Below are 12,568 nucleotides of genomic sequence, written 5' to 3'. Positions count from 1 at the left end.
TACCTCTGTTTTTAGATGCTCCTCACTCTTAGACGGTTTATCTATCTTAGGAGGTTCCTCTTTCTTTGGAGGTTCCTCTGTTTTCAGAAATGTTTTTGTTTGAGAAGGTTCTCCTCTCTTTGAAAGTTGGCCTGCCTCTGATTCATCAGTCTTTGATGGCTCCTCTCTCTTAGGATGTTCTTCTTTCTTTGGAAGTTCCTCTTTATTTAGATACTCCTCTATCTTAGAAGGTTTGTCTGTCTTAGGAGGTTCATCTGTCTTTGGAGGTTCCTCTTTTTTCAGAGATTTTTCTGTCTTAGGAAGCTCTCCTGTCTTTGAAATTTCATCTTTCTTTGAAAGTTGGCCTGCCTCTGAACATTCTTCTGTCTTTGATGGCTCCTTTCTCTTCGGAATTTCTTCTTTCTTTGGAGGTACCTCTGTATTTCGATGCTCCTCACTCTTAGACGGTTTATCTGTCACAGGAGGTTCCTCTTTCATTGGTGATTCCTCTGTTTTCAGTGATTCCTCTGTTTTCAGAGATTTTTCTGTCTTAGGAAGCTCTCCTGTCTTTGACATTTCATCTTTCTTTGAAAGTTGGCCTGCCTCTGAAGATTCATCTGTCTTTGATGGCTCGTCTCTCTTAGGAAATTCTTCTTTCTTCGGAGGTACCTCTGTTTTCAGAAATTCTTCTGTCTTAAAAGGTTCTGCTGTCTTTGAAAGTTCATCTTTCTTTGAAAGTTGGCCAGCCTCTGAATGTTCATCTTTCTTTGATGGCTCCTCTCTCTTAGGACATTCTTCTTTCTTTGGAAGTACCTCTTTATTTACATACTCCTCACTCTTAGAAGGTTTGTCTGTCTTAGGAAGTTCATCTGTCTTTGGAGGTTCCTCTGTTTTCAGAGATTTTTCTGTCTTAGCAAGCTCTTCTGTCTTTGAAATTTCATATTTCTTTGAAAGTTGGCCTGCCTCTGAAGATTCATCTGTCTTTGATGGCTCGTCTCTCTTAGGAAATTCTTCTTTCTTCGGAGGTACCTCTGTTTTCAGAGATTCTTCTGTCTTAAAAGGTTCTGCTGTCTTTGAAAGTTCATCTTTCTTTGAAAGTTGGCCAGCCTCTGAATATTCATCTTTCTTTGATGGCTCCTCTCTCTTAGGACATTCTTCTTTCTTTGGAAGTACCTCTTTATTTACATACTCCTCACTCTTAGAAGGTTTGTCTGTCTTAGGAAGTTCATCTGTCTTTGGAGGTTCCTCTGTTTTCAGAGATTTTTCTGTCTTAGCAAGCTCTTCTGTCTTTGAAATTTCATATTTCTTTGAAAGTTGGCCTGCCTCTGAAGATTCATCTGTCTTTGATGGCTCCTTTCTCTTCGGAAGTTCTTCTTTCTTTGGAGGTACCTCTGTATTTCGATGCTCCTCACTCTTAGAAGGTTTATCTGTCTCAGTAGGTTCCTCTTTCTTTGGTGATTCCTCTGTTATCAGAGATTCGTCTGTTTTCAGAGATTCTTTTGTCTTAGAAGGTTCTCCTGTCTTTGAAAGTTCATCTTTCTTTGATAGTTTGGCCTGCCTCTGATTCATGTGCCTTTGATGTCTGCTCCCTTTTAAAAAGTTCTTCTTTCTTTGGAGGTACCTCTATATTTAGATGCTCCTCGCTCTTAGGATGTTTGTCTGGCTTAGGAGGATCCTCTTTCTTAGTTGATTCCTCTGTTTTCAGAGATTCTTTTGTCTTAGAAGGTTCTCCTGTCTTTGAAAGTTCATCTTTCTTTGATAGTTGGCCTGCTCTGATTCATCTGCCTTTGATGTCTCCTCTCTCTTAAAAAGTTCTTCTTTCTTTGGAGGTACCTCTGTATTTAGATGCTCCTTACTCTTAGAAGGTTTGTCTGTCTTAGGGGGCTCTTCTTTCTTTGGAGGTTCGCCTGTTTTCTGAGATTTTTCTGTCTGAGAAGGTTCTCCTCTCCTTGAAAGTTGGTCTGCCTCCGATTTATCTGTCTTTGATGGCTCCTCTCTCTTAGGAAGTTCTTCTTTCTTTGGAGGTACCTCTGTATTTAGATGCTCTTTCACTCTTAGAATGTTTTTCTGTCTTAGGAGGTTCTCTTTCTTTGGTGATCCTCTGTTTTCAGAGATTCTTCTGTCTGAGAAGGTTCTCCTCTCCTTGAAAGTTGGTCTGCCTCCGATTTATCTGTCTTTGATGGCTCCTCTCTCTTAGAAGTTCTTCTTTCTTTGGAAGTACCTCTGTAATTAGATGCTCCTCACTATTAGAAGGTTTGTATGTCTTAGCAGGTTCCTCTTCCTTTGAAGCTTCAGCTGCCGCTGATCACAGCATGAGGATAAGAAGGCAGCAGATGCAATGCATACCTGTCACGTTCGCCCACAAAGGACAGGAAGCAAATGCAAGGTAACAATCCTTTATTAAAGAAGTATGGAAGTCGTGCTGACCATCTTAGTCCTTACCGGGAGGAGCGTAGATGATGATGAGGTCTTCTCTGCAGAGATCCCACCAGATAGTAGCCTCATACTTACTACTGGGCTTGGCCTTTTACCGGACAAATGTAGGCGTGATGTCCAATACTACCACAGTAGAGGCACAGACCCAGGGACTCCACCTCTCCTTCTCCTCCGGGAAAGCCGAGCTCGCCTACCTGCATGGGCTCGTGATCGTAGGAGGGGCCACTGCTACTGACTCTGGCATCCGTATGAGCTCTCGGTGTGGGATTTGGGTAGGCTACGCCGTTCCAACTCGTGTCATCGTGATCTACCCTTAGTTGCCAGCTCAATGAGTCCATTGAGTGAGATCAGGAGGTCCAGGGCGTAGATCTCCCTCTGGACGCGGTAGCCAGCCCATGCAGGAACATGTCCCACTGCGCCTCCTCGTTCCATTGACACTCCACTGCAGGATGCGAAACTCGATTAAGAAATCCGAAACTGATCTCTCTCCTTGTCATAATTCGGCTAGCCTCCTAGCCACCTCTCTCCCGGCGACGGCCCGATCTAGAACGGGCGGTGTGAGCAGCGCAGTGGGGGCTCTGAGGATGGATCTACTGATTCAGAGACAAGATACCGTTTGGCAACTACATCGAGACATTTGGTAATTCCATGTCTGGTCCCTGGATGGGATGAGGAGGTTCTAGGTCACATACCCCAGGAGCTAGTGGACACCATCAATTCGGCAATAGCACTGTCGATGAGACACGCTTACGCCTTGAAGTGGAACCTGTCCAAAGTAGGCGCGCGGTATGCGCGCTCATAATGGAAGTGAAGCGGTCCGTACTGCATCGAGTTTAAAACATCTCAACTGTTCGGGAAGCACGTGACATAAAACGAGGCCCAACTATTGGCTATTCGCTACTTCTCCTGCTGTACTGGCTGAGTAAACCTCCGGTGGCTTATTACTGCCACACTTTGGTCACGGCAGATTTGAAATATGCACGAAATGAGCCGCTTATGGCAAATAAAAGTGATTTAGCAACTAATCAATGACTAAATTAGTTGACAACTATTTTAATAATCGATTTTAATCGATTAAATTGATTAGTTGTTTCAGCTCTAGATGTCACATCCTGTCGCCATGGTTGCTGTACCGCCATTGAGCTGCCAGGTCTCCGGCTTGGCTCCTTAGCGAAAACCTGGTATGCATTGCAACTGCTGCCTTCTTATACTCACACTGTGATCAGCCGGCTGCTGGATGCAATAATTGCATGCCAGTGTGCATTGGCTCGTTTACTTTACACTCGAAGTAGGTTGGTCTATCGAAGCGATCTCCCATTTTCATCAGTCACCGACCTGGCCGTCTTTTTTCAGGGAAAGAGGGTTACCATACCGTAACCGAGACGTTTCATCCATCGCACCCAAAGATAAACGGCATCACTTTACAACTATAGGACAGGAAGAGCTAAATAAACGTATCACTGCATCTAAACCAACAACGACTTCTGAATTTGGAACAAACCAAAGACAGATTTAATAAAGCAACATCACCCTCCTCCAGAACCCATGTGAAGAATAATTTCTGACACGACAGCATCTGGCAACTATTGGGTATTATAAACAACCAAATAAATATATCAGTGCCATGGTTTTGTCTTAAGATGCATATCAGTAATGTTTTTTTCTAAGGCATGTTTATAAAAACTATTTCAATGTTCAGTGTTCTTAAATAATCCTGGCTTAATCCAAGTCCTGTTTGTGAAACCAGGCCTAAAAGTTATAAGGAATGATGAACAGTTCCATTATATTTTGTATAGATTTTACCCAAAAAAAGGGGTATTTGCATTCACATGCTTAGAACTTCAACTGAAACACAGAACAGTTTTTTCCCCATGGAACAAAATTATACAGTATGTAAACCTGAACATAGATACACAGTCAGTATTTGTCATCTGAAAAATGTTAGACATAATGTTTGTAAAAAAGGCCACACGCAGGTTATATTCATTTGGCTAAGCTTCCCTGCAATACACCACACTCAACGCACACGCAGCATCCATCCTGTGAGCCAATCAGGACTACATGCAGGATGCGAAAGGTCAGCGGTCCGCCCACAGAACGGAGTTAGAGCGATCGGGAAAGCGGACAGATGCGAGCTGCACTGTAGCGATTTATATTTGCCAAAGTTGTGTGCGTGCCTAAAAAGTGAGTAACAGTCTGCTCATCCATTGCTTTCTATATTGCTTGTGAACATTGAACTGCTTTGAGTGTTTATAAATTAATGCATGCGATTGACAAAGACGAACTCGCTGGTAAAGATGTTCGTGTGTATTTACATACTAGTTATCTCACATATACTACCTCTATGTTTTAAGGACATAATCTGTGTGCTATTTAATCATTATATGGTTTATTTAATATATATCTAATATGTATCGCTCATTTCTAAGAGTTAAAGCACTCTTTTGGCGCATGCGCACTAATGTTCTAGACAGAGCGGCTCCATCTCTGTCCTCAGCGCTGAGAGGTGTCGGATTTCAACTGTGCATTATTAGTCATTTCTAACAGCGCATTTTCCCATATAATTGCACATGTTCTTATTTGATTGTTAAATCACTGTATTTAATATATTCTCTGTGTAGATACTGTGTTGTTGTTATACTCATTGTGACCACTGTTGTTATTTGTATTTATATATATATTTTCTTTTTATCTTTATTTGTAGAAAACCACACACACTCATGCAAATTCTGTGGTGACAATAAATGGGTTAATCCCGTACAAGTCTTTTACTGGACGCCCCGTTGTGGATCTGTTGCCAACCAGCAAATACATTTAAAAGAGAAGAGCTACCTGTAGCCACTCAATTTTACATGGTCCTTCGAGCCGGATCCCAGATTTACTACGGAGAAATGTCACAGCATGAAGAGGATGAGCCGGTCGTGCGTGCCAGGAGGAAGACAGTCCTCCCCGTGCGATATGAAGATTATAATCTCAGCGGCTTCACTCTCCCAGGGCTGTTTCCTGAATCCATGTCACCACATTCTCAGCTTCATCCTACAGTGCCTCCCAGCCTAGAACCAGAGGACTGTGCACGTGCAACTGGGATCACTCCACAACAGTTACCGCACAAAGAGCTTGATAACCCTCTACAGTGGTCTGACGATGAACCATGGGGCTCTGAAACCAGCATCCTCCAGCATGAAAATAGGGACCTAAGACTTGCCCATGACAATCTGCTACAGACCCTGCAGACAATGCAGCAAGAAAGGGACACGTTTCAACAAGCTACAGATCGGTATTCACAAGAACTTTCTCAGTTAAAACAACAAATGCAGCAGCTACAGATTCAAATGGTGCAGCAACAGCCTGCAGAACAGTTTTCTCCACCGGTCACTCCTACGCGACCTGTACCTGCACCACGCCGTTTGTTGAGAACACAACAGAGTGATAAGAGCATTGCACCACTGTCAGCCCCACGAGTCAGGCCTGCTGAGTCAGATCAGCCTGAGCACAGTTCTGAAACATTCTTAGCTCCAACCGCTGTCCCCAGCGCAAAGCCTACCTTGCCGTACCATACATCACATTCTGAAAATGTCAAGTGGGATGAATCAAGGGTGGAAAGAACCTATTATTCCAGGGCTGAGATGCCTGACAGGCTGAGTTGTACATCATATGAGCCAGAATCAGCAGTCCCTCCATCCTTCAGGTCTCCCCGACGCTCTCACCTGCCATGCAGAGCATCCAGTCCGGTTCCGCCCGAGCTAGAGCAGATGTACCGAGGTCCAACCCCCACAATTCCAGACTTCGTATATCCAAACCCTAGAGAATTCTCGCGGCTCAAGATAGCTCTGGAAAATATTCTGCCAGCTACAGCCACTGAAAGATTCAAATTCCAAATACTTACTGATCACCTCAAACTAGAGGAGGCCCAGCTTATCGCCGACTCATACAGCCATTCACAACAACCTTTCACAAAGACCATGGCAGCACTGGATCAGCAATACGGACAGCCACATCAGCTCGCATTGCAACGCATAGCAGAGCTCATGGATGGTCCAAACATAGCCAGTAGGGACATTAAAACATTCCGACTCTTCGCCCTCAAGGTTCGTTCCCTCGTCGGCATGTTAGAACAACTAGGAAAGAGGGGCACCTTTGAGTTGCAGTGCGGCTCTCATGTCTCCCGGCTCCTAGGGAAGCTGCCGCACGATCTCAGGTCAAGTTTTCGGCGCTTTGCACATCCCTACCAAGTGCCAATCCCCACCCTTCTTGATCTGTCAGAGTGGCTAGAGTATGAAATTCAAGTGCAGGAGGACACAACAAGGTTTGCAGGAGCCGGTCGTCGTGGATATCCAGCACGACCACGAGAAGTGATCAGAGACCCCAAGACATTCACTAAAAGTGCCACCATTCTGCTTGGCACAGAGAAAGCACCTCCATTGACAAAGATGATACCTACGGCCAACAAGCCTGTTTTAACCCCTTACTGCCCTTACTGTGACCACCACAAACACTCCCTCAACAACTGCAACAATTTTAAGCAGCTTACCATAGACCAGAAACGGAACTGGATTAAAGACTGCAACAGATGCTGCCGCTGTGGAAGGAATCATCAAGCTTCAGAGTGCAATCTGAGAATGCGCTGCAAACAGTGTAATAGCCGTCACCTTCTGGTCCTTCATGACATCAATCTCAGGAGTGAAGACCTCCCAAAGACTACCCCAAATGAAGGTACTTCTGCTAATGCCTGCCTCCTCAATACTATGAACGAGATACTTCTCATTCGTAAGCCTCCTGCCAGTCGAAAGGTTCTTCTGAAGATTGTCAAGGTCATTCTTCGAAACGGGGCACACAAGATAAAAGCTTATGCCATCTTAGATGATGGATCGGAGAGGACCATCCTTTTGCATAATGCTGCTCAACAGTTGGGCCTGAAAGGTCAGCCAGAAGATCTTCCACTTCGCACAGTTAGGCAGGAATTACAAATGCTCACTGGTGCATCAGTGTCATTTCATATCTCCCCCCTGTCTCAGCCCAGCAAACTGTATCGCATAAAGGGTGCATTCACAGCCCAGCAGCTAAGTCTTGCTGAACACACACATCCGGTTAAGACTTTGAGAGAGAAATACCACCACCTCAGAGGGCTTCCTTTGAGCCATTTAGAGTCAGTTCGCCCTGTCCTGCTCATTGGATCAGACTATCCCCACCTCATTACAGCAGTGGAGCCAATCCGTCTAGGCCCCCCAGGGGGACCAGCAGCTATCAAGACTCGTCTCGGATGGGCTTTGCAAGGTCCTGTACAACACCTGCAACATGAGGTCACTGAACAACAGTGTCTTTTAACCTCAGTAGCACCACCTGAAACTGATCTTCTCAGACAAGTGGAGAGACTCTGGCAGATGGACGTGCTTCCATGGCAAAGTGAAAAAATGAGCACAAGGTCCAGACAAGATCAGGAAGCAGTGAAAATTCTGGAAAGCAAGACAGTGAGAGTAGAGGTGGATGGCGTCAAGCGCTATGCAACCCCACTTTTGCGCGTTAAAAACATGCCAGACCTTAAGGCTCCCAAAAATGCTGTTCTCCCACATCTGCGGGCCATAGAGAGAAGGCTGGCCAAAGATCCAGAGCAAGCAGCTGCCTACACAGCAGAAATTCAGAAACTAGAGCGGGCAGGTTATGCAGTCAAGGTGGAACTAAATGTTGAAGAATGTCTAACCAACACCTGGTACATTCCCCCATCATCTGGTCCAACACAACGGGAAGAACAGGGTTGTATTTAATTGCTCATTTCAGTATCAGGGCCAAAACCTTAACAAGCTCTTGCTCCCTGGTCCTGTGTTAGGCCCATCTCTTCTTGCAGTGCTGCTCAGGTTCAGAGAGCATTCCGTTGCTGTCAGCAGTGATATAAAGGGGATGTTCCACCAGATCAGATTGCTTCCCGAAGACAGGCCACTTCTGCGATTCCTCTGGAGGGATCTAAATCCACAGGATCCACCTAACATTTATGAATGGCAGGTTCTCCCCTTTGGCACCACATGCAGCCCTTGCTGTGCCATCTTTGCATTACAAAAACACATCCTGGACCATAGCCAACCTGGGGAAGACGTCCGCCATGCTGTACTGAAGTCTTTCTATGTTGATAACTTTCTGCAGAGTTTCACCTCAGTAGAGGCAGGCAAGGGTCTCGTTGACAAACTCCGGAGCTTATTGGCAGAAGGGGGTTTCGACCTGAGGCAGTGGTCCAGTAACCAACTCTCCACCATAAGCCATTTACCTCCTGAGGCCAGATCTGACAGCACTGAACTTTGGATTTCACAAGGGCAGAGCAACACCCAAGAATCTGCCCTGGGACTCCTCTGGAATCACCAAACAGATACACTTTCATATAAGTACTGTCCCATACAAAACACTGAGACCACCATGCGCAGCATTTACAGAATCATAGCAAGTCAGTATGACCCCCTGGGCTATCTCATTCCCTACACTACCAAAGCCAAGCTTATAGTACAGCGCCTTTGGGATAAGAAAAGAGACTGGGATGACCCGCACTTACCTGCAGATCTTCTACAGACCTGGACAGAGTGGGTGGAGGAGCTGCCTGCCCTACAACACATTGTCTTTCCAAGGTGTTATACCAGTCCAATCAGAGATACCGACATGAGTCAGCGAGAGATACACATCTTCTGTGATGCCTCTGAGCGGGCTTATGGCTCAGTCGCTTATCTCCGCACAGAGGATCAATGTGGGGAGGTAGAGGTGGCCTTCCTCACAGCCAGGTCACGAGTGGCACCCAAAAAACAGCAGTCGATCCCCCGTCTGGAACTCTGTGCTGCACTGACTGGGGCACAGCAGATAACCCAGCAGATGACATAACACGGGGGAAAAGCCTATGTAAGCTAGGGCCAGATAGCCATTGGTACCAAGGGCCATCCTTTCTCAAAGGTCCTCCAAATCAGTGGCCAGAAATCCCACACCCCATGCCTGCAGACGAAAGTGAGCTTCGTAAAACAGTTCCCTGCCTCCTTACCTGCTTCACAGCCAGCTTGTCATTCCCTGACTTCAGCCAGTATAAGACATTTGAAGAGCTACTGGAGTCCAGGGCCTGTCATGGGGCGGCAGGCAATCCAACAGCTGATGACTACAAGATGGCGGAAATCAGTGTCCTACAGCAAGCTCAGGAAGAGTGTTTCCCCTCTGAACTGGAGCAGTTAAAGGCAGATAAATCACTTCCCAGAAACAGTCGGCTAAAGGCACTGGCCCCTGAACTGAACCATGATACACAGCTAATCAGGGTAGGAGGTCGCCTTCGCTGTAGCCCTTATCTAGATCCTGATACTGTGCACCCCATTGTCCTAGACCCAAAACACCCAGTGTCCAAACTGCTCATACAGAGTTATGACACTAAACTCCATCATCCAGGCCCAGAAAGAGTCTTTGCAGAGCTTCGGCGAAAATACTGGATTCTTCGCGGCAGAGAGGCAATCAAACGTTGTCAGAGGACTTGTGTGGAGTGCCAGAAGTGGAGAAGAAACCCTGAAGTCCCAAAAATGGCAGACCTCCCTCCAGCCAGATTACGTTTATTTAAGCCTGCTTTCTACTCAACAGGAATGGATTGCTTTGGTCCATATACTGTCAAAGTAGGTCGCAGAAATGAAAAGAAATGGGGCATCCTGTTCAAATGTCTTACTACAAGGGCTGTTTACATTGACATCCTTCATAGCCTTGACTCTGATTCATTCCTTATGGCTCTCAGACGATTCATCGCTAGACGAGGCAAGCCATTCGAGCTATTATCGGATCAAGGGACTAACTTCAAAGGAGGGGAGAGAGAACTGAAGGAAGCATACGCAGCTATCGTCCCTGAATTGCAACAGCAACTGGCAAGCCAGCAAATACAATTCCACTTCAATCCCCCTAATTCTCCACATTTTGGTGGCAGCTGGGAAAGAGAGATTCGCTCCCTTAAACAGGCCTTGATGACAACACTTGGGGCCCAGTCTGTCACCTTCGAAGTAATGTACACTGTGCTGGTGGAGATTGAAGGGATCTTAAATTCCAAGCCACTAGGCTACAGTTCATCTGACATTTCTGATCTAGACCCTATCACACCAAATTCCCTTCTCATGGGGCGGCCAGATTCATCACTTCCTCCTGTAATATACCCTGAATCTGAACTGATCAGTCGACGCAGATGGCGTCATAGTCAAGTCCTTGCCGACCAATTCTGGAGGCGCTTCATCAGGTTCTACCTTCCCAGCCTCCAGACCCGCCAGAAGTGGCAAGATGAGACATCTGATCTCCAGGTTGGCACCATTGTCCTGATTGTCGACCCCCAACTGCCCAGAGCACTCTGGCCAGTGGGCCAGGTGTCGAAGGTATTCCCTGGAGTAGACCGCAGAGTAAGAGCAGCAGAAATTAAAGTTGGAAAGAAGTCATACACACGCCCAGTGGCACGCCTCATCCGATTACCTGCCATACCAGATTAAAGGTACTTTTAATGGTGTAGGACAGGTTATAGGCCCTTTTGTTATTGTACATATTTCCCTTTGGAAATCTGGGGGCGGCTGTAAAAAGGCCACACGCAGGTTATATTCATTTGGCTAAGCTTCCCCTGCAATACACCACACTCAACGCACACGCAGCATCCATCCTGTGAGCCAATCAGGACTACATGCAGGATGCGAAAGGTCAGCGGTCCCGCCCACAGAACGGAGTTAGAGCGATCGGGAAAGCGGACAGATGCGAGCTGCACTGTAGCGATTTATATTTGCCAAAGTTGTGTGCGTGCCTAAAAAGTGAGTAACAGTCTGCTCATCCATTGCTTTCTATATTGCTTGTGAACATTGAACTGCTTTGAGTGTTTATAAATTAATGCATGCGATTGACAAAGACGAACTCGCTGGTAAAGATGTTCGTGTGTATTTACATACTAGTTATCTCACATATACTGCCTCTATGTTTTAAGGACATAATCTGTGTGCTATTTAATCATTATATGGTTTATTTAATATATATCTAATATGTATCGCTCATTTCTAAGAGTTAAAGCACTCTTTTGGCGCATGCGCACTAATGTTCTAGACAGAGCGGCTCCATCTCTGTCCTCAGCGCTGAGAGGTGTCGGATTTCAACTGTGCATTATTAGTCATTTCTAACAGCGCATTTTCCCATATAATTGCACATGTTTCTTATTTGATTGTTAAATCACTGTATTTAATATATTCTCTGTGTAGATACTGTGTTGTTGTTATACTCATTGTGACCACTGTTGTTATTTGTATTTATATATATATTTTCTTTTTATCTTTATTTGTAGAAAACCACACACACTCATGCAAATTCTGTGGTGACAATAAATGGGTTAATCCCGTACAAGTCTTTTACTGGACGCCCCGTTGTGGATCTGTTGCCAACCAGCAAATACATTTAAAAGAGAAGAGCTACCTGTAGTCACTCAATTTTACAATGTTTGAAGCACTTGAGGGGTAAATCGGACTGAATGAGCATAATTTTAATCCATTTCTAATCCAGTTACCTGATCTCCCAACGATCTCCGGTACCTTCTGTGTTCCCGTCAGGCTCGGTGGACAGTTGCCTCTCCTGTAAAAAGAAAGAGACAAGCTTTAGTATTCTGCGATTTATGTGGCATTGATCTCTCGTCTATGGACATACTCACCTACATTCCACCTCTCACTGATTGATCTGCACAGAATCCGCAACTGAAATCACCTTCAACTCAATGTGCACGTATTCTTGAGAGAAATAAACACTGTGTTGAATTCACTTTCCTCTGCCTCCAGTGACTATCCTGACACATATACATTCCAGGAGTGTTCAATTTGACTTTTTTGCTGTGCAGAAAAGTTTTTGTAATGATAACTCATTACACTGGAGTTAAAATATCAAGAGTTAAAATCTATCTTAAAGGTGTTAAATTGTAACTCTTTACACTGGTGTTAAAGGGGGGGGGGTGAAATGCACGTTTTCACTCAATATCCTGTTAATCTTGAGTACCTATAGAGTAGTACTGCATCCTTCATAACTCCAAAAAGTCTTTAGTTTTATTATATTCATAAGAGAAAGATGAGAAAAACACGAGCGCCTGGAGGCATGACGTGTGGGCGGAGCTAAAGAATCATGAGCGCCAGTAGGCTTTTGCGTTGAGAGCGTT

This window comes from Carassius auratus, linkage group LG28B (genome assembly GCF_003368295.1).
Source record: "Carassius auratus strain Wakin linkage group LG28B, ASM336829v1, whole genome shotgun sequence".
NCBI lineage: Eukaryota > Metazoa > Chordata > Actinopteri > Cypriniformes > Cyprinidae > Carassius > Carassius auratus.
Note: the sequence above shows the minus strand (reverse complement) of the source record.